This window comes from Falco rusticolus, chromosome Z (assembly GCF_015220075.1).
Source record: "Falco rusticolus isolate bFalRus1 chromosome Z, bFalRus1.pri, whole genome shotgun sequence".
Taxonomy (NCBI): Eukaryota; Metazoa; Chordata; class Aves; order Falconiformes; family Falconidae; genus Falco; species Falco rusticolus.
Window position 1 is genome coordinate 47,846,066 of NC_051210.1, and position 19,126 is coordinate 47,865,191.

Here is a 19,126-nt window from a genome sequence, read left to right on the forward strand (position 1 = left end):
CTCTGGAGGGGTGGTGTACTGTGGGCATTTGTCAAAGAGCCAGATGTCAAGGGAAGTGTGTATGTGAAAAGTGGTGAGCACAGGCTCATCAGTAGGGCAGGGAGACAGGGAGCTTTAGAGGCAGTATTTTCCCTCCTTCAGTGTTAAGTGAAGCAGTCTTTCTCGATTGTTTAAGGACTAGTGGATATCCTTTGAATTACACATCTGCAGATGCAGCTCTGGATTGACTCCTGTGAGGAGCAGAAGCTACTGTGGCTATCTACAAACATTGCTGTAGTTGTGAACTCTGTTCTCCTGTAATGTTCCAGTTTGATGGCAAGAGAGACATTTCTGCAAAATTTTAGAAATTTGAAACCTTGAAGAGGAAGGCATTGTAAAAAGCATAATGGAGATTTCCTTTATTAGATCCAACCAGTGGTTACCTACCCTATATCTTCACCTGCTGTAAAAATACCTGATGAGATAACTTGCTCCTAGGACCAAGGGAGGAAAGCCATTCCACAATAAAATCAGGTGGTGTAAATTCACTATTCTTACGCAGATCTGAGATAAATATCATGAGGAAATCCTCTTGCAGGAAAAAAAAATAAACAGCAATTTGTTTGTCACTTGATATATTATGAGTAATTAAGCAGATTCTTCCTGCATCTGCCTTGTTCTACATAGGTTTTCAGGTTTTTAATTCTATTTTTTTCCTCCTCGGGCTAAAAAGCTTTATTTTTGTTACCTTATTTTGGGTTTTTATCTGCTTTGGAAATGGTCGAAACTGTTAACATCTGTGTAATGTCAGTGATAACACTGTCTCCTATGTAAAATATACAAGTTGTTCGTGCTGTGTATGTGACTAATTCTGCTTTCTGATACTTAAGCTTCTGTAAAATGGGAGTCTGAACTGTCTTTACTAACCTTATGAGCTGTTGTGGACAGCAGGTTGAGTTCAGTGAGAATTGTGCTTCAACACCTGGATGTTATTTTGAAAAATTACCAGCCCCCTCCTCCCCTCCACCCCCGCTCAGCCATCTTAAAAAAGACTTAGATGGTGGGCTTGTATTTGTTACTTGCTTTGAGAAATTTGTCAAAAAGATATTAATTTTTTAAGATTAGTAGCTTTTGAAAATGTGTCTTTTTTCATGTAGTTAGTTTGTTTTGAAACATCAGGCTTCTTTTAAATTAAACCTAAAAATATCCCAACACCTTAAGTACTGGAATTACAAAGTCTTGAACACAGCAGTAAGACCCTCCAAGGCACATGCATGAAGCTGCATACTTGCTTAAGTGTTTGCAGGCCTAAAGCCTTTGTTTAGAAATCTGTTATTTTCTTTTTCCCCTTGCCTTGCTTTAGAAAAAGAGTCTCTACCAATAATGGCAGTCACCTTTCTTCTCACAATGCACCATTTGGGAATTTATTGTTTAATTCCTGTAAAATATGTAAAAGTGTTGGTTAGTGTGATTCAAAGCAGTTAGTTCTTGATGTAATAAGTAGGTTAGGTTCTTAGCCCTTTCGCACTACCAAATAGTGATAGTACATTTACTAGCATAAGCATAGTTGAAGAGTTGAAAAAAAATTCAGTATTTTTCCTTTTCCTGGTTTGGTCTATACCCTGGTATTTATTTAATTGTAAAGCAAGTCTAGTCTTCCTACATTTGGGAGGGGAAATGTATTTGGGGTGTTTACAGTAATATGGTTTTATGAGTCAGTACCATATTTTTCTGTTAACTTTTGGATACTGTTGCTGAGGTTGAGCCAAGTGAGAGGAATCTGGAGTGCACAGTTTTGTCTGGAAGGCTAGAAGAGTACAACAACAGAAGTTAGGGATAGATCTTCTACAATGGAATGTAACATCATTTCTGTGAAGAGCATTCTGTGATACATACTACTTCATACTGATGTTACAGATGTAATTTCATCATGTAATGACAATCAAGTACGAAAGTCTGTGATCCTTGCAGGCAGTGATTCTTTACCTTTGCAGACTGGAGGTGTAAACAGGGCCCTAGATGAAGGGGAGGTAAAACCACCAGCAGGCTTTTTGCCTTGACAGAAGCTTGCGAGACAGTGGGAAGTATTCAGGGCAGGGAACTACAGACTTAAGGAATCAATCCAGAGTAAACCTGAGTTCAGATATGAGTTTATTAACAAGACTGCTGCATGCAAGCATGCTTTGTGGTCTGTGTGGATCCTCCTTTGAGCATCCAGAGGTATTGAAAATATAGTAGCAATATTTTAATGTTACACTCCTAGACTGCATTAATTAAATGGTAAAGCAGTATGGAATTTTCTTGAAACAGAAGCAGAGATGCAGGCTAAGTTGCTATGTAACCAGAAGGTTACTGACGTCAAGATTTGAAAAGACCAGCTGCTTCTTGGCCATTTCTGTTTTCACTTTGTGTGAAGAAAACTTGAGTATGAACTCCTTAAAACTATGATAAAGGCAAGGCAGATAAGTGCTTAATAATAGTTGAAATAACTCTACTGTATAGACTTAGGAGTTGATCATGGATTAAGCAAGGGAGGAAGATCCCAAAGAAAGACAGTCATTAGCAATTGGGATTTGAACAGAGCCTGTTAATGACACAGTGGATTTGCACTCTGAAATCCTGGCTGTACCTAGACTTTCTGGTGTATGTGGTAACATACAATGAGCTGGTAAAAGCTGCTTAGAAATGAGACCAAGATGTCCCTGCTCATTCCTGATATATGTCAACATGATATCAGTAATTTTCAGTACTGACTTGCTTGTTATTGTTCTGCCTTTATTGCTGTGTGGCTTTTGGGATGTCAGTGGATATCCTGGGCTGCTTCAAAAGAAGGTTGAGGGGCATGATTCTCCCCAATCTGCTCAGCTCTCATGAGAACCCACCTGGAGTGCTGCGTCCAGCTCTGGGGGCCCCAGCATAAGAAGGACGTGGACCTATTGGAGCGAGTCCAGAGGAGGGCCACAAAGATGATCAGAGGGCTGGAGAATCTTTCCTGCAAGGAAAGGTTGAGAGAGTTGGGGTGGTTCAGCCTGGAGAAAAAGAAGGCTCCAGGGAGACCTTACTGCAGGCTCGTCTGTCTTAAAGGGGTCTCATAAGGTGGGGGCAGACTTTTTTAGCAGAGCCTATTGCAGTAGGACAAGTGCTAATGGTTTTGAACTAAGAGAAGGTAGATTCAGACTAGGTGTAAAGAAGAAATCTTGTTACAGTGAGGGTGATGAAATACAGGAAGTTTGCCCAGAGAGGTGGTAGGATTCCCCATCCCTGGAAGTGTTCAATGCCAGGTTGGGTGGGGCTCTGAGCAACCTGGTCTAGCTGAAGATGGCCCTGCTCATTGCAGGAGGGTTGGACTAGATGACCTTTAAAGGTCCCTTCTAACTCTAAACTGTTATATGATTCTAGGGTCTTTCTGCCTGGCTAAAAACTTAAGTTCATAAAATTTTTCTTCAGTGATCTGAAACACTTGAAGTTCTGGATGAAAAGGAGTTGATGCATTATCTTAGAGGATAAAAGCAGAAAGTTTAAGTGTGTGTTATTCTCTCCTGATAGAATGGGAAAGTCAGGTAGACCGCTAGTCTTACAAATAACCTTTACACAGGCAAGTTTAAAGATAAAACTCTCAAGTGCCTTTCATGAAGGCACAAAAAAGCACCAGTAAAGCTAATGAGTTTCAGCATAAGCAGTGGCAATAGAGTGGGCTCTCCTCTCTGCTCCCCTCTTCCAAGAAACCCCCCCAAAACCCAACAATAACTTGAGAGTTGGAAATGGAAGCTTTTTGGGGTTCCTGTTTTAAACAAAGGTTACCTTTTATTCAGTCTGAATGGGTCAGGAAGGGATGTCCCTTGGTTATCTGTGTAATTGGATCTGTTGAAGCATGGCCCTTAAACACTAGAGAGTTCACAACTTTCAATTCAGTTCTGAGTGCACTATATGGCTATTCCTGCAAATTGCAAAACAATGTCTGGAACTTCCTGGCTGATTTCATCCAGCAGCTTTGCTTGTTATATAGTAATCATACCTTGTAGTACTGGAGATTTATTTTAGGTTCGTTGTGCCCACAGATGCACACATGCACAAATCCATATCCAGTAGTACTAAAGCTAATACACAGGTAAGCTCTGCCACGTGTGACCATCATCTGTCCTCATAAACAAGTTTGTGTGAGCTGTCGGACGAGTTAAATATGGGGCATTTCAGAAAACCACCCGTTTCCACAAAATCATTCACATTCATATAGTCTCCTTCACAGTACCTAGCAGCAGTCTCTGTTTCTGTTTGTTGTGTGTCCTATCTCCATTCATGGGTCTGGAGTCAATTGCATGTGGGCAGCTTTGTGTTCAATTTTCTCTGCCTTTACAACCCTTCTCACTCATACCAAGGAAGACCCACATGCTTGTGCTGTGTGTTTAATGAAACACCAGAATGCTGCTCCCCAGATCTATGTGGGATTGCTTGCGCAGCATGTCCTCTTTTCTAACACATGGAGGGCTTGTTTGGCACACTTACAGCTTCACCAGCAGCTTTTATCCAGCCTCTTGTATTCATTATGTTTAGCACGGCTAATACAGCTGCTCTGCTGGCAGATGATTACTGCTGGCTGTTGCTGGCTTTTTGAATAGAAGAAGAGGAGGGGGGAGTAGTGGGGTCTTGGCATATACCTTTCATTTCTTATTCTTGGTCTTCATGGTTCTGAATGTTTCTGACTGTGGTGTTATGGAGAGGAGTCTCAATGAGGTTTGTTGGTAAGTTTAAGAACAATAATATTTTATTTTTGGACTCATTTGTTTATCTGAGCACTCTATGTGATAGTTAAAGCATCAGTAGCTATTTCAGTTTTCAGCTAAGATTCTGTGGGGTTCAGGCATGATAATATTTAGCTTGTGAATTTTTACTGTGAAGTCAAAGCATTTCACAGAGGAGAGATGTATATGTCCATTTGCAGATACGGAGAGCCTGAGACATCATGGCATATTGTCCTGAGAGGTCAATGGCAGAACTAGGAAAGAGAGTCTGATGCTTCTAGGCACTGAGTCCAGGGTTAGAGACCTTCCATCCTACCCAGACCAGATAGGATGGAAGGTCTCTAGCCCATTCCCCACTTCAGTTTTGTGCTGCCGTAGGGTATTAAAACTCATTTTTATGATTTGAAATTGTTCAAGGGAAGCAATTGAACTGTCGTAAAAGTAAGCATGAAAATTTGTAGTCACAGGAGTTGCAAATCTTACTAGTTTCCCAGAGAGAAACATATGCTGCTTTTGTGCATGAATGGAGCCCAGCTCCCTTCATGTACTATCCACAGGTAATCCCTTATTCCTTTTCCTTTCTTTTCAGCTAGACCCATTTGACCACACAGTTACCAAGTCATCTTTGAAAAGGCCCTGCCCACTGTGTACCTCCAGTTCTCCTAAGCACAGTAAAGCTCTTCTGTACAACAGAAGTGTGCCCGCGTGTGCTTGCATATTCACACAAAGGAGGGAGTGTGGAACTAGCATGTGAGCTGTTTCTCTCCCATCATCTCCTGACAGATATTTCCCTCCTACTGTTATTGTCCCCTGTCTTTTGATTCTTCTTCTTCCAAAAGTTATTTAACTTCTTTTTTCAACAGTCTAGTAAACATGTAAGGTACAACATACCGCTTTTGACACACCAGCAGGTTCAGTGGGCTGCTGTGTCAGCGAGGTCAGCACTGTGATGTGATGTGCTTTTGCAGTGAGACTGGCATGTCCTGCCTCACTTACTAAGGGCCAAAAGCATGCACACAGTCCTTATGCATGTCTCAGGTGATTTATATGGTACCCCAGCCATGTTTCCAGCCCCTCAGATGACATTAATTTCTCTTCTCCTTCCTCTTTGGTCCTCCCACTCCCAACAGTGCTCTTCATGGTTGGACCTCAACAAAATTTACTCTGTTTTCTCAGGACATTGAAGACTACAGCATCTCATTGTAGGTCAGGTTCAGTGACTACAGTATTTCTCTCTGAGCTGCCAATCTCATAAAAAATTGATCTGTTGTTTAATATGCCTGTGCTACAGACTGATGAATTTACTGTGCAGTTTCCACTTGCTCTGTAGTACTTTTTTTCAGTCCCAATAATACAGGATGTATTGAGGTCACTTGCCCAACTGAGCTTGGTAAAGGGATGCTAATAGTCTGTTTCCTATGTACAAACAAATCTCTAAACAGCTTCAAGTTGACTGTATTTTCTGATCACCTTGGTGATCACTTGGTAGTGGCCAGTTTATATCACTTTTCACACAGTGCAAGGAGTAGTAGACAGGGAGATTTTTCAGGTGCTTTTACCTGTTCTTTGAACAGTGACTGCTTATCAGCCTTGATTGTACCAGATCTGGTGCTAGCACTGGTTTGATAATTCTAAACTGCTGCAGGAAGTTACGCCCTCTAATGCAGATTTCTTTCCTGTTTTTATAGAAGTATAGCAAGTGGCTAATGACCAACAGGTACTATGTCTTTTCAGAATGCCTTCTTTTATGATAAGTTGATTGAAGCTGTTGTTCTATAATAAATCTTAATTATACAGAAGGTATTTGTGACCTGACTATTAAATGCTTAGGGGTTAATTGTAGACTTCCTATCCAAGGAATCTCTTGATTTCAGTGGGTACTAGGAATGTATTAAAGCTGCAGGACTAAAGAGTAGTTACTGTAGAGTAGAAAGCCAGGCAAATTGGTTTATTTTTTGGAACAACTGAAATGCAAGTTCTAAAGACACATTCTTCCCCTCCTATATATTCCCTTCCTAACCCCTCATTAGAAGCCTGTACCACACTTCTAGTTTTTAAGAGACACTTTTGAACTTCATACACGGGGAATAGTCTTTGCCATTTCAGCAGTGTTACACATTGTAACCCTACCCTTGAAACATTTAAAAGCATGGCCACCAGTTTTATTACCCTACAGCAGCATGTGACTGAAGTGGAGAAAGGTCCTTGGTCCATATTTGTTAATGAGCCTTTGTAGACTATGGGATGAGGAGATAGACTTTGCATTTCGTGCTGCTTAGGAACTTTTCTTGATCTCCACGTACATGTAGAAGGGTTAGGGACAGTGTCGTCGTGGCAATCCTAGACTGACTGAAAGAAATGAGGAGAGATCAGTGCTTTTTAGTTTATAGGTGGTCAGCTGTAATATTAATGTACAGCTTCACAGAAGTGGAGTCAGTGCTGGGATGCTTTCCTTGTAATAAGTACAGGAAGATGGGAGCTTTACTCAAATCTGTATCACTAAAAAGGTGCTTGTTGTAAGAATTCTGCAGTCATGCTCAAGAAGCCAAATGGGAGCAAACTGTACCAAATAACATTTATTCCCCTGTTCTCGCTTGTTTCTTGCAATTGCCAGAATTTTGTCTTAAATAAGTGCAGCTATTATACTTCTGAGAGTTGTGACATCTTTTTAATGTGGAGTACCTTTGCAGACACTGGCATAGAAGCAAAGTTTGTGAAGTAATCCAAGGAAGATTAGCATCACTTTCAATTAATACACTGGACATCTGAACATCAAAAACCTTGCTGCTGTCATGTATTTCCTTTTGTATGTGACGTGTATGCCAGGATTGTCCATCCTGTTCATGAGCAGCGTCAAAATAAGTATTTTCTTCAGGTTATGCATCTGTATTTAGAGCATACTGTTTGGTTGCTTTTTTCCTGTTTCCAACTATGGCAAAAATTTAGCTGATTAGAGCCAGTAAGTTTTTGTTTTATTGGGTTTCAGCTTTTGACTTTTTGATGGCAGGCCTTCCAGTGATTGATATGCTCTAATTTTTCTAAATTATTTTTTAAATTTTTGCTGTGGGTGCTTAACTTTGAAGTTGTTACTTACCTCGCTGCTGGGCTGATCGATACAAGCCTGAAAAGCAAACAAGATTATTTTGAGCTTTTCTGTAGCTATGTTTCAGCAGGGATCTTCAGGCGGACGGTGAGTGTCATAACTGGTTACAACTGGCAGGCTGGCTGTGCATCAGCCATGGGGAGCTCTCTGTTGTTACAGGGAACAGAAGCCTGCTGTATGGTCTTGGCTGGAAGCTGCTGCACTGTACAGGAAATTGGGCAGGGAAGTGGGGATGGGCTGATTGCAGTCATTAATGCCCCTGTAATGGGGGGCCTGTAAGGAATGTTACTCAGCAGCTGTCATGTCCCTTGTGCGGTGCCAATTAAATAATGTGAATGTGCAATTTCAAGCAGCTAGTACTTGGACTTACACAGAGGGGACAGGAAGTTTCTTATGAGGCAGGGATTAATTGCAAAGTCTGAGGGAATGTGAGGTGGCTGAAGTTCTCCCTTGTGTAAATGGGTTGAATAATGTTGCCTTTAATAGAAACTTGGAGAATCTCACGTTTATTAAATAATTCTGCTGGAGAACTGAGTTCCAGTGACAGGCATTATTGAGCCGAATAACTGTGTGGCAACTCTGCTTCCCTGCCCCCTGCTATGATCATACCACTCTTTGGGTGTTGCTTTGGAAATAGTATGTACTTTGTTCCCTAGTGTATTACCAGTCTCTTTGTTTAATTCCAAAATGAAAGATCAATATAATGATTGCTATGAATGCTAAATTTTGGATCTGTGTGGATCTTTGTTTTGTTACATTCCCTTTAGTACTTATTCATGTGACCACAAACTAGTGATTTTTAAATGACTATGGTAGGGAAAATAAAACTTTTCCAGTGGACATAGAACTCAAGCACCATAATTTCAGAAAATAAATAGTGCTGATTCCCCCAGCAACATCTCGCAGCCATAAGTTTTGAACTAAACCTTTTAAACTGTTACCATGTTTACCATATCTCAAAACAAATGACTATAAGCATTACATTGTTAGATTACTAAAAACAAATGGGAGTAATCCTCACGATCTTTACAAACCAGCTGCAATTCCTAGTTAAACTCTTTCCTTTCTTTCTTTGCTTTGGGGTTAAAATAATGGCATGCAATAAGATCTGCTCACATTCAGAACAATGAATTAGTGACTTTACCTAATTAACATTTCTGAAATGTAACTTTGCTCATATGGCGTGGCTTGTTCATATTTGAATATAATAGGAGCATTGCAGAAGGTGAAGATACTAGGCAGAAGTGCTGTACACAATGTCAGGAAATACTGTCCTTTAAATCAGAGTAGTTGATATCCACCCACCACCACCCCAGCTCTGTGTTGTGTCATTGTTGGTGAAGAAGGTGGAATTTAATATTTGTGGAAGTGTGGTGTATTTAAAGAACTACTTTCAATGTCAAATGAACCTCTGGGTTTCCTTTCAGCAGCAATGCATTTGTGGAGGCATATGACATCCCGTCACTGCTCCGGTGGGACCAGTTTCCTTTCCCACACGGGTCTGCTTTGCCCCTGAACACGGGTGGAAAGGGGAACTGGAGACAGGCTTGCCATTTAATGAGAAGTAGAATGAAGTGGTAAGCATCTTCCTCACAGACTTTTTAGTTCTTGATGACTTCTCATTTTGTAGTCTGTTGACAAGAAGGTGGGTTTTGTACCTAAACTGCCAACTTGTTTTTAAAATCTGCATATTAAAATCAGAGTATGTGTGTTTCACATCATTACGAACTGACTTGCAGATGAACTTGCGCTATAGATTAAAATATACTTTCTACCTGAGAAATTTAGTGTGCTAAACTGGGGGAGGGCTGTTTCTGGTTTTGTTTGCCTTCTGTGGTCAGGGGAAGGTTAGTTGAGTTAGATACTGTCTTGTTATGTGAGTCTTCAGGAGAAAGGTGGAAAGGTACCTTGAAATTGACAGTACAGGTGGGTCAAAGTTTAGAGAAAACCTTTTCTGTTTTTTTAAAAAAGCCCTCTTTAAAAGCTGTGGATTTTTTGTTTAGGGAGTTCCTTTTCTACCTTTAGTCTTCTGAAAGAAGTGAGTATAATCAAATTTAAAGTTGAAGTTTGGTGTTTTCCAAAACGTTTCTTTAAGCTTTTTATTTTATTTTCTCCATGTCTTTGTTCCTCAGTGCATCAGAATGAATGTATTTTGGGGGAAAGTGAGAACACTCGTTTTTCAGGCCTTGTTTTCCCAAAGCCAGAACAATTGTGAAGGCAGGGAAAGGAGTGGGCTGGCTGAGTTTTAAGGGTGGGGGAGAAACCAGAAATGTCATGTAAAGACATCAAGGTGCACTCAGAATGCACAAAATTTCTAGACTGATGCTTCCAAACTAATGCTTTCTCATATTTGAACAGTTAAACTACAAATACCACCTCAATATGAAACTATTACAGAAATGATAGGTGGTCTGCAAGGTGTCCATTATGTTGCAGCTCACTTGAGACTTGTGTGCTCAGTACTGGAATCTCATCTTGCTTGGAGAGACAAACTGTGATGTCTGACAGGGGCAAGAAGAAGGTCCATTGTGTTAGCAACCCGCAATTCATACATTTTGTGCATGTACTCTGCTTGGCCTACAAACTGGTTGAGGTCACAACAGCGTCATTGGCATTCCCAGCGATGGCTACTTTTTTTCTCTGAACTGCACAGATAAGATCTCTGATTATTCTAGAACCTGCCTTTTAAAAGTACATGTACACTGAGTATTTTTTTTCTAATAGTTCTGCTCTTATCAAAGAAAGAAAGAATTTTCTTTGCTGGAGGAAGATACGGGTGCATGATCTTCTCTCTGAGTTGCAAGACATGTCAGCACCATCATAATTAGGTCAGCTGCCCATAGCAGAGCTTGTGTGCACATTTCCATAAACCATGTGCTTAAGATGACTGTGTTGGTGTTTAAACTAACATCATTAAGTGTGGGAGAATATGGCAGGACCTGTAACTCACACCCACAGTCATGGAATTCTGCTCATACTTGTTCTTTAACTATATTTTTCACGTACACCCTGTTTACTTCTGAATGTATATTGTGGTGGATATTTCTCTTCAGAATTTTTGCTATTGGAAGCCTCCTCAGTTCTTCCAATTAATGTTTAAAAAGCAGAAAAAGGCAAAGCAGTCAAACTTTAAGAACATCACAGAAGAAAACTGATTGTCTGCAGATTCTTAATATCAAGACCACTGGGAATTTGAATTCAAGGTAAGCACACAGCAAACCTTGTAAGTCATTCCCCTGTGAAGAATGTTATTATCTTTTTCCTTAAAAAAAAGAAATAATTTAGAAAGTATTAGAGCTCAGACCTGGTGAAAAATATGTGGCTTGTTGTTTTGAGAAAAGATCAGTTTTGCTAAAGCCCTGACACGTTGTGGTATTCTTTCTTTAGTCTTGTGATTTAGGCTTTCTTGAAGTCTTTTGGGTTCTGGAGTTTTGAGAGAATGGTTATATCAGACACCAGGATAACTTCAAAGTCCAGAGACTTGAGACATTCCTTGTTTTGCTGTTCTTTGTTTCCCCCTTCACCCAGAGTGAAAACACTCTGCCTGGCATCTGCTGTTAGAGTTGGGGGAAAAAATTAATGAGCTTCAGGTACGCCCTCTTCTTTTGGTGTGACTTACCAGGATAGGCAGCATTCTGGGTCTGTCAGCCAACTCTTGCCACAAACTTACTATGTGCTTTGACCATCATGGCTACAACTCATTACACATCTGTGGTAAGACTGTTTAAATGAAGCTTTGAGTGGAACCCTTTTCCTTTGTGTTTTGTAAATGGACAGTGCTTTTTTTACATGTGATACCTCTAGTGAACATCTTGAAGGACTAGAACATAATGGTAGCCTGAACGTCTGTTTTCTAGTTTTCATCTTCTGTTAGCCTTTTTCCTTGAAACTGAGGTCTGTGCAAGATCTAGCAAAGTAGTGAGAAGTGGCAGGCTTGTAAGGAGGCCAAAGAAAGTGGAGCCAATGCCATGCATTAAGTTAGGTGTATGTTGTACTGTTGGAGTCTGAGCAAGAGACGTTAGCGCCTTTCATAATTCTTCCCCTTAAAGTGAGAGATGGAGTAGCATGTGTTAAGCCGTAGACTGGCCCATTTTTCTGGTACTGCCAACAGTTAAACGAGTCTTTATTTATGTAGTGCTCCCTTTCTTGTTTAGTTGAATATTTCAAATATATTTTCAAATGTTACTTGAAAAATAGCAGATTTATTTCACAGCTATGAGGTCACAATCATGAAGTTTCAACTTCTAAAGCTGTAGATACGATGTACCTTTTTCAGAGGTAGATATTTCTTATGCTCATCTTGAAGAAAGTGCTAGGCAGTATGTTGTACCACGCAGTACGTAAGCTATGTAAAGCAGACAGAGCAGCAAATATAAAACAAGCACACTTACTATACTCATTCTTTATTTGTGTAAGTTTTACTTGGAAGACTCCTAGCTGCTGCTTTTCCTTAAGGTGCTGTGTTTGGATCGGCAAAAAGCAAGCCAGATCTAATTCTTAACAGAATAGTTTCTAAATACACACTTTAAGGATCACAAAACATCCTCACAGACATTCACTCTTCCCCCTAGATCCTGTTCTTTTCATGTCAGAGTTCCTGTGGATGATTTTTCATGCTGTTGGTGATTCAGCTACATACCATAGTTTAGAGGTGGATGAAGCTCATGGGGTGAGGGACAGGTGCTTCTAATGCATACATAGACCTTGGCACATACATAAGTGCTCCCTCTCAGAGAGGAGGGAAAGAACTGCTTAGTCCTCCTTTTGTGAGAGCCAGCAAGGCAAGATTGGAAGCATAGGCATGCCCACAAGTGCATGATCGGGCAGGGGAAAACTGGTGTTTGAACACATTGTATTTGTGCCATTTAATCCAGTTAAATGGAATTGTATGTCTGTAAAATAAATAATAGGAATTCTAATAAAAAAATATTGTAAAGTCTTTTCTTCTTGGGGAGAAGATCTAGGCAGATCGATCTCAACATTTCGGTCATCACTGGGTTTTTTTTCACAGGTTAAAACAGCCCACACAGAAGTAGAAGAGATTACTTCAGGACCTGGCAGTATGAGTTACTTTGACTTATAAAATATGTGGGGGTTTATTAGAATTAATCCAAACTTTCAAAATGTACCTTCATAATTGCTACTAGTTGCAATGTTGGTTAGGAAAGTGGTAACCTAGTTAAGCTTTTCTGATCCTTAGGTTTATATGATGTCATGGTTGTAATATTTTAGTAGATTTATGAGGTTCATTATTTATTAGATTTATTATCTTTATTAGACTAATTTTTTAGATTTATTAGGCTTATTAGAGACACAAAACAGTGATGTACAGTATAATCTGACAAGAGGATAAGTCATGATAGACAACAGGTCTTCATTAGTATGAAGATGCAAAACATTTAAGTGGCAAGCTCTTTTTTGCCTGTAGGTAACATGTATACACAGGGTTTGAAAGGTTCTTTTTTCTGGCTGTGTCTTTTGCTTGATTGACCAGTCAGTTTCTTGTTAACCAGATCAGATGTATAATAAATACAATTAATTGGTGGAGAATGTGAAACAAAAAGCGGCTGAGATGTTACTGCTTACAAAAAATCATAGGTTAGAGAAAAGAGCTGGTTGGCCAGTCTGCTGAACTCTGAAGACTTGCTAGGACAGTAGTCTCTCTGTTGGTTCAAACTTGTAATGAGTAGTAAGCTTCAGCTCCCAGCAACAGCAAAATGGATAGAAAGTATAGAGTATGACAAGCATAAATCAAATTGGTTAAACCATGGTAAATTGAAATGAAATTAAAATCCTTAGAAATCTACATGGAACGTCAGACAGAGCAGACTCTTTGAAACAGTAAACCCTGGCATTTCTATGTTAGATCACTCCAGGAAAGTAAACAAGAGGGGAGGATGTATGAGTTGAAAATTCAGTAGTACTACTAATTTAGCTAAAAGGAAGAGTATTTACAGTTTCACTTGGAAGTAAGGGACTTCACACAGCAGGTAGATAGTCCCACCATCTTTCATAGGTGTGTGTTTATATGAGAGAAGTCTGGCTGCTAATTTGTGGTAACAGCATCAGAATAGAGACTTTCTCTCCTTGCCAGAGGTATCGTAATTTTTTAAATTCACATTTTAAATGTGGCTTTTGTTCTCTTTGTGTTATGTTGTATGTGGGCAGTGCAGAGAACACATGATCTTTGTGGCAGATGCCGTGAAAGTGCTATGGAAAGAAAAAGTAGGGAAGCATCTTGAGTAACCTAGGAGCAAAATCTGTATTACATAGGAGAAGGAAATGGTAAGAATAGGAGTAGAGATGAGGTTCATTGAGAAGTTGAAGTGATTTGAAATCAAGGAAAGGAGCCACCACTATAAAGCGTCATGACTTGGCTAGTGTTGGATTTAGAGGAGGGATGGTGTGAGTGGCTTATAAGTAGCTAACTCAATTGCTGAATAACTTGCCATGTGACATCTGGTGTATGGAAAGGGGGAGTTAGAGGAAACGTACAACATATAGCCAAACCACTACCGAAATTTATCCCTAAGTCAGAGGTAGCAAGAGAGACATGGCTTGTCAGAGCCTAGCTAGGTGCTTGTTTGTACAGCTCCGATTAGAGGTATTGTTCTCATAGTTGTGACCTTCAAAGTACAGTGCTAGCACTTTTTTTTCTCCTTAGCTTTTCTAAGTGGCTGTGAACAAGCTTTTTGAAATAGTAGTTTCAGAAGCTAGCAGTTACACTGCAATAACAAAGGCCTGCAAGGCTGTAATAAAGGGCAGTAAAGGATTTTAAATCCAGTTTGATATGGTGAAAAGTCTTATTGTTGCTTTAAGAACACTGAAAGTCCTCCAAAAATGTACCAAAACTGATTACAGAGAGAGGAGAAGTGTGTGCTTGTAGTGACCTTGGGACTGAACACTTGCTTTAGGGATTTGACAGGAATGGCTTGCAGATCAGAGAAATAAAAAGCATGTGTAGTAAGTATACAGTTACATTTGATGGCTGGAATGAAAAACAGAACATGGGTCTTATTTTAAGGTTCTCAGCACTTTTATTTTACTGCAGAAATCATGATTGTGACTAGTTTGCCAAAGTTGTTATCTTTGGTGATAAATGTGCTTTTAAGTATCTGAAAGTATCTATGCAAGTCAGAGAACAGCCAGACATATACCATGTTCTACTTCTCCAATGGTATCCTTACAGAGGTTTTTCTTTTTTATTAGTTTGTTTTAAGCAAAAAAAATTAATTATATGACTGCTATTAAGCCTTTCATGAAGGACTTTATACCACATAAAGGAGACAGGAGAGGCAGGAGGCTAAGACTGGGTATGTAGTGAGTATTGCAAAGGGGTATTTTTTAATTGGATTTGTTTACCAGTTTATATAGACTGCAGTAGTATTAAAACCTGGAAGAAACCAGCCCTGCAGAAGCATGTGCGTTGGCATTTCAGCACCCAGTGGACAGCATATGTGCTCAGCTCAACAGGAAATAGGGTTCTTCAGATTTTTTTCTCGGCTTATTCATCACATGGCTGTGAATGAGTTGCTTCATTTTCACATTCCTTCTGGCTTCTGCACAGGCTTATATCTTCAGTGCCATGATGTAGTTTTAGGAAAGGTGCTAACAGACCAGACTCTCCCCTTCCACTTGTTCTCTCTCTTCCACTTGGAGCTTTGACCAGTCACAGCCGGAGATGGAGCTTTCCTACAGGCTGAGGTCTCAGTCTTGGCTGTGAACCTTTTTTCAGTTCACTGGTGTTTGAGTGCTCGGGTTATGTCTCCAAATTCCCAGCCAAAGAGGGCTGGTGTTTAGAGGATGTTTAGAGCCCCTCTGCTTGCTCACCATCCCAAGAACTGCTGGTAGCTCATCTTTACCTCATTGCCAGAAGCAGCTGGGGACAGGTAGTAGAAAATATCTAGTCGTGAAAGGGTTGAGCTAGGATCTGTGTTCTGGTGTGGACAGTGAGGAGGAGAGAAACAGCCTATTTAAGACAAAATTCAGTAAATTTGTGGGAGGGTTTGGTTGTATTACATGTTTCCCAGGAGCCTCCACTCAGCAGGCTAGACTGTCTGTTATGTTCCCAAATTCAAGTTCTGCAGTGTCTTGTGACATAACCACATCAATGACTTTGAGAAAACAATTGAAAAAATTGCCTTTGACTCAGAACTGAGGATGAAGTAGAAATGTTTAATCACCTTTTGCTAGATGCTATGGATTGAGCATGTTTGTATTAGAATATGAAAGCACTTTCTATTTGTCTTCTATCAAATACAAAGGTGAATTATAGGTGGCCTGGTGTTCCTGGTTACGTTTTGATCTTGAACTGAGGGGTGCTGATAAGTTCTGCCAGAAAAATGTCATCATTAGAGTTTTGTTTATTGCATATGAAAGTAAGGTAGACAGAAAAAGAAATTAAAAGTAGCCAGTTTAAAAAAAGATGAGTTTTACTTTGTTCTTTAGTTAATTTCTGTTTTAGCTTAATAAGGTAATGTGGAATATCTTGCAGGATGCTGTGAACGTAGAATGTATTGTGAATTCATTTAAAAAAATCTTGTTGATAGGTAGAATTTGGAAATGAAGCATCATGTCAGAGAGATGTAGAAACAATAGAGCTTGGAATGAATTCAAGTTGCAGAAACAAGGCGGAAACTGATAAATCATCCTCAGCATTTTAGTGCTTTGAGTACATACACTCATATGGTATTCTGCCATGACTGTCTGCCAGATATCTGACCTTACCTGTCAGGGTCTCCAGTTCTCTTGAAGGCTGACCCACTGATTGCAGTGGGCATGGGAAGGATGAGGAGAGGGAGTGAGTATGTGTGTGTGTGCGTGCTGTCTTTTCCACAGCATAAACAACCACTAGATCTGTGTTAAACTCTTGTAGTGCTGTCATTTAATTCTGTTCTACAGCAACTGTGAGAAATTACTAATGTAGTGCTAGGACTGCACAATTATATTTGCCAGCTTGTGGTTGTAACTGAGAGCTGAGAGAAGCATTAATTCAACCATGTACATCTTTTGTGACATAAAATAGATTATACAACAAATAGTAAAATATTAATAGGAGGAAACCAATAGGATATGTCACACAGATACAAGACTGTCTTCCTCCTGCCTGTGCACGCACTCTGTAAATTTGTATAAAAGAGCAAATTGAATGTGCTGTTAACATATATGTTTCTGACCTTTTTTTGTGTATGTTGGAGAAACAAAGACGCTTATTTGAACTGAGCTAGTTACAGAGCTTGCAGAGGATAATCTCCTGTGTTGTTCTAGTTAATTGTAGGGTTCTCTTGTATCTCTGAAAGATGAGCTATTGTTCTTTATTTGGAGACCAGGTGGATAGAAACTGTAGTGCCAGTCAAGATAGTTTGGACCAAATGCATGGTAAAGAAACAGTGCTTCACTGAACACTGGGGTTTTGTGGAATGGTATGACATGAGCTAAAGTCTGCGTGAAAGTGAATGAGCAAAAAATCCTGGGCCTGTGATGGCTATGTGATAAGTGGTTTTTAAATTTGTCCAGCAGTTAGTGGTCATGGTGGTTCTAATTGATTATAAATTGACTTGGAGTAAAATTATAACTGAATTGGCCTAAATTTTATGTCACTGGATGCTAGGTCTCAAAATTTCATGGAAGCTTTTGTTTTTATCATAAGCTCATTGAATCAGGACATGTCTTCCTGTGTTTTTATAGACTGCCTTGGACTGCACAGGGATGTCATAGGGCCTCCACAAGCTGTCACTGCATAAATAATATGATTTGATATCAGTTTGACCTAACATCTTACTATCACTGTGTCCTTTGCAAACTGACTTTCAATTTAGTAGCTGATTGCCATCAGTATCAGTGTGAGTGCCTGGTTTGTTGTGGTGGCACTGTTTTGCCTTGGAAGGCATTTATCTCAGAACTATGTTACAATGTCCTGTGGATGAAATCTGTGGGTGATGGGTCACAGAATCAACTGATGCTCTTAAGGAAAAAATGAGTAAGGTTTTGGGCAGATGCAGTGAGCAGCCATTCCTCATATTAGTAATTGGTACCCCAGTGCCTGTGTCTGGTCATACCCAGAGAAGAATAGCAGCTGTTCTTTTAATATGTCTACAGGGGTTGAGTTGTCAGATTGTGAGGGAAGAAGGTGAGAAAAAGAAATATTCTACATCGGCATTAGTCATGAAGTGGAGAATGTGGCTGAGTAGTGTTTGGCTTTTTTTGTTAAACAACCTGTGCAAGGTGCAAATGATGACCCTGAGAGTCTGCCTTCTGCAGTCTCCCTTAGAAATGGAAAATGGGTTGGTTTGGATGCATATAAAGATGGTTAGCACCTCAGTGTAGGAGACAAGGATTACAGTATAGGGCAAGTATGACCTTTAGAAGGTGGAAGAAGAATTGGAAAGCCATAGCTGAATGCTTTTGGGTATGCAAAACCAAATCTTGTATTGTTGAAATACCTCCAAGCTGTCAGTGAATTTTTCTCTTCTCCTTGCTTTTTGATGTAAAAACTAGACTAGCACAATAGTGAAATAATATCAAACACTCTATCCACTTGCTACTCTAGCATAAGTATGCTATTCACATGTGAATTAAGATTATGGCAGAGAGAACCTACATTTCCACAGCCCTGAAGATGCAGACACCTTCCTTCTATGTGCAGGTATGATTGCAAAAAATGGGCAACTACTGCAAAAAAATTTGAACATTGGTTTTACATTGATGCTTGAGATGAGACAGTGAAAGTCTACAGTATTTATGAAAGTAAATGAGGGAAGGAAGAATAAGGGATGCTTTAATGGAATCATGTTTTTACAAGTGAGCCAGCAACAACAATATTTATGACACATGAAGACTAGCCAATTGCCAACAGTGAAACTAAAGAATCAGAATTATGTAGGCAGGGTTGTAGGATTGAAAATGGGGAGGAAACTGTCCTTTTTTTAACCAACTTTTTACTGCAGGCTAGAACTGAGGGGAAGAAAACGTCATATACCCTGACCTTACTGTGTTTTACTGCACCTTGTTCGATCCCTCTAGCAATGCTGATGTCTTCATTGAAAAACGTGTAATTTCTGAAAGTATGTTAAAATCACCTAAACTATGAATGCAGCAGTAGTCCTAGCTTTTAGATAAGACAGTAAATTGTGTGGTCCTTTCCTAAAGGAGTTGCTTTTCAGTTTGTGACAGCTCTGCTTTTATTGTCATTGTTCAGCTGTGCTATTTTCAGCACCTTGTAATATAGGCTACTAAAAACAGTTACTGACCCACTTACTGTCTTTTCATGCTGGGTGCCATACATGGATGTTGATGGCAAAATGTT

General features: G+C 39.7%; 1 protein-coding gene across 2 annotated transcripts in view; it reads left to right on the top strand.

The window, feature by feature from the left end:
- MLLT3 (MLLT3 super elongation complex subunit) overlaps nucleotides 1-19,126 on the top strand; it is a 137,874-nt gene that overhangs the window by 23,369 nt on the left and 95,379 nt on the right. The gene's annotated exons all lie outside the window — the stretch shown is intronic.